A 3,761-nucleotide genomic window follows, 5' to 3' on the forward strand; every position below is an offset into this window, starting at 1 on the left:
TTTGAAACCCCCCCCACCCCTTTGAAACCCGGCACGTAGCGGCCATCTGCCAGTCAGCTGTACTGCACCCCCGCACCGAACCAGGTTCCCCGGTCACTCCACTGCTGGCACAGTTGGTGGGCAAGCCAGGTTGGGGGAGTGTCCAGACGCACCGGAGGGCAGAGTCATCTCCTCATAGAAAACAAAAACACAGAAACAAAAGGGTTATAGGAAAAACTTCTACACTCATTATAAAAATATTTTCAAAAATAATGCCAGATAGTCTTGGTCAACATTATACTTTGTCAAGGTTCATAATATCAGAGCAGCTATGGGCTTGCTTGACAAAAGAAAAGTTTCATTCACAGAACATATGATATTTTTGTGTGTGTGTGTTTACTCATCTCTTCTCCATGATGGGGGCTGGTCATCTGACTCAATCCGTGCCCACTCCTCCCCACCAGAAACCTGGCCCGATGTGGTCATCACTTCATCTGCAGTTGAACTTGGATCCCAGGAAACCGTCCCAGCGATCACAGGTGTGCACATCGATGATGCCGTGAAAGCCCTCCCAGGGAGCTCCACTCCACCCCCTGTCTCTCTTCTTCCTAACAGTCTGGTGATGGTCACTCATGCTGGCTGATGGCACAGCTTGTCAGAAACAGCAAAACCAACTTATTCAACGTCAGGCTTTTACATGACGAATGGGTGATGAAGAGTGGCAATCAGCTGCTGGCTCTGAGACTCAGACTTTGAAGCTTTGTTTCAACTTTCACACAGTCTCTTACGCAGCTGGACAGATAACAGCCACCCGGATCTTGAAGTCTTTTGCTGCTGTTCATGTTGAAAGAAATGTTGCAGGGTGGGGGGGTATTAGGTTGGATCAGTGTTAGACAAACACGGCAGACGTGGCCCACCTTATCTCGTCGTCATGGTGCTGGGTTTATGGTGACCTTCGTCAGCGATGGTCATCACTTCTCAATGGTGTCACTAGGCTCCACCCTTAGGGTGATGCCAGTGAGGGTCCTTGACAAAGATCTGCATGCCACCCCTCAGACGCAGGACCAGGTGAAGGGTTGACACCTGCTAGATGTTGTAGTCGGACAGGGTGTGGCCACCTTCAAGCTGCTTGCTGGTGAAGATCAGTTTCTGCTGGTCAGGACGGGAGGCCTTCATTGTTCTGGATCTTGGTCTTGACATCTCAGTGCTGGCCTCAGCAAACGCTGTCCATTTTTCCAAATGTCCAACATCAGTCCAGTCCTCGGGTCTCAGGTGGCCGGAGTGGACGCAGAAAGAGCAGAGTACTATCAGAAAAAACTCCCCCGTCACATAAAAAAACAGCACACACACAAAAAACAAACAAAAAAAGATATTATTAACGAAGCAGTTCTATTTATTCAAACAGCTTCTTAATAAAATGTCAGGTTTGAACACTCTTTTTAAAATGCCCTTTAAATGCTGCTCCTTCATTAAAAAAAACCTCAGATAAACAATAAAATAAAACAATTAAAATAAAGAAAGAAGAAAAAAATCACCTTGTTCTTTCTCCATTTCCTCCAAGAAGTTAGAAATACTTCATTTAAATATTTAAGTGGCATGTATGAAGTCTTATTTATGTATACACAATGTCGTGTTATTTTTTCCTATTAAACATCATTTTAACATGTCCTCTTCTAAACACAAAAAAATGTTTCATATTTACCAGTTTCACAGCATGATAGATGGAATCAAAAATCACTGCTGATGACCTTTAATGATATGATTCACACAGAAATACTGAATCCTTTTTTTCAAAGTGTAGAAGAAAAAAAACGCTCAAGATTATAATGTTCTGTGTAACTAAAAGGCTAAAACTTAACAGTGATCCATCTCATGGCATCTTCATTAAAAAAACTGTTAGGTGTAACAATCAAATGTTTAGATGAATAAAAAAAAAACAACAAACCGAAGCGGGTGATCTGTTGCTCCGCGCGCGCACCCTCCTTTCAACACACGTTTTACGGCAGGGGGGGAAGGGAGAATGACCGGGCCCTGGTCAAAACCCCACCCCGACCCAGCCACACCAACCAGGAGGTGGCGCAGAGCCCAAAATGCGCTCCATTAAATATTAATGATTATTAAAATTGATTCACTGACAGACAAACTCTTATCATAGTTCTTGATTTAAGCTATGAGTCACCCACGTTGGTCCCGGACACCAACTTATAAAGACTCTCATATCCCGCAGACACTCTTTCACGGCTGCCAGCGCCATCTTTGTTTTGTCGTGTCCTATACTCAAAATGAAAAGCCTTTCTGGTCCCATTCTGTGGCTGAAACTCAGGCCTCATTGCCCTACCTAATCGACATTCTATAACGAGATGTCGGGACCGCGGCCACGGTGAATGACTTCTAGCCTACATAATGTCTCCTCAAATGAGAAACAAGACAACATTTTCCCCCAGCAGTTAAACATATTTTAACCTGCGTGAACTCACCATAGATAACACAGCTGTCATCCAGGCTACATAAAAAACAGAAAACTGAGCTCCCTGCTTTTAAACTCGATGTGGAATGAACCGTTCCCACACCTACACTCAGCCAGCGTCATTACAGCCCCAGAAAGACCAGATCAGCATCTAAAATTTATAATTTCAATGTGTGCGGGCTGAATATTAGCCGCAGCTATTTAGCATAACGTGCTAATGAAAATATTAGCTCACCGTGTTTCCGTCGACAGACAGTCAGGTTCTTTTTAGCTCCAGACCCGAAGGACCACCCCCAGCGGTCGAGGCATGACAGATCACAAAACCCGGAGACGAAACAGCAGACAAAAAACCCAGGTCAGCCTCCCAGCCTCCACGCTCTGGTGAAACGTCCGAGACATTCGGCTGCTGCGGGCCGTCCCGCGGTCCTCGAAGCCCCATAATGACAACGCCAAAATTCTGTGGTCGCAAAGCAAAAACATGTTGGAATAAACCAGAAAAATCTGCGGATATGATAATCAATTATGGTTTAATTAATTAGCAGGAAACAAACAGAACTGAATCAAGGAAGGTTCTGCTCACTTCCTACTGGAGTCTTCAGCAGAACACAGCCAATAATATACATCATACCAACACCATGTGTCAGTTTACAACCAATCACATATCGCCAAATGTACTGTTCAGCCAATCACAAGGCTCACACCCAAAGAGTATGTTAAAGGTCAGTGCATTGTGGAGGCGACCGGAGCCACCAGAAAGATATGAGAGATGAACAGTGTCAAGGGGAAAACAGATATAAATAATTAGTCCATGACACTCAGTAAATGGACTTCTTGTTTCTGATCATGAAAAAAATTGCTAACTTATTTAATGAATATTTTATTTCTTCAGTAAGGACATCATTACCGGGACAAGCTAATAGTTTAAAGTTATTTAAATATCCTGACACTTCAAAGCAATTTTCATTTTCTGAAATTTCACAGAGTGATGTTTTGAATACACTCCAATCTTAAACTTAGTGGTTAATCTAATCAAAACTTAGTGGTTAATNTATTTGTCTCATCCACTTCTTTATATGGCTATTTTCTCATAACCAGTTTTGTTTGATTAAGTCATCAAATAACCGACCCTTAAAAAAATCACAATGAACTCATAATACATTAAATAACTGTAAACATGATGACTGACAAAACATTATGTAAATAGTTTTGAAAAACTGAAACTGATTAAGAGTAAGTGAAGCAAAATAATAATTCATGTCAAAAACATACCTTCATGAACTTGAATAAATGATCAGCAGCATCGGTTGTACTTATT

This window comes from Austrofundulus limnaeus, unplaced genomic scaffold (assembly GCF_001266775.1).
Source record: "Austrofundulus limnaeus strain Quisiro unplaced genomic scaffold, Austrofundulus_limnaeus-1.0 Scaffold490, whole genome shotgun sequence".
NCBI lineage: Eukaryota > Metazoa > Chordata > Actinopteri > Cyprinodontiformes > Rivulidae > Austrofundulus > Austrofundulus limnaeus.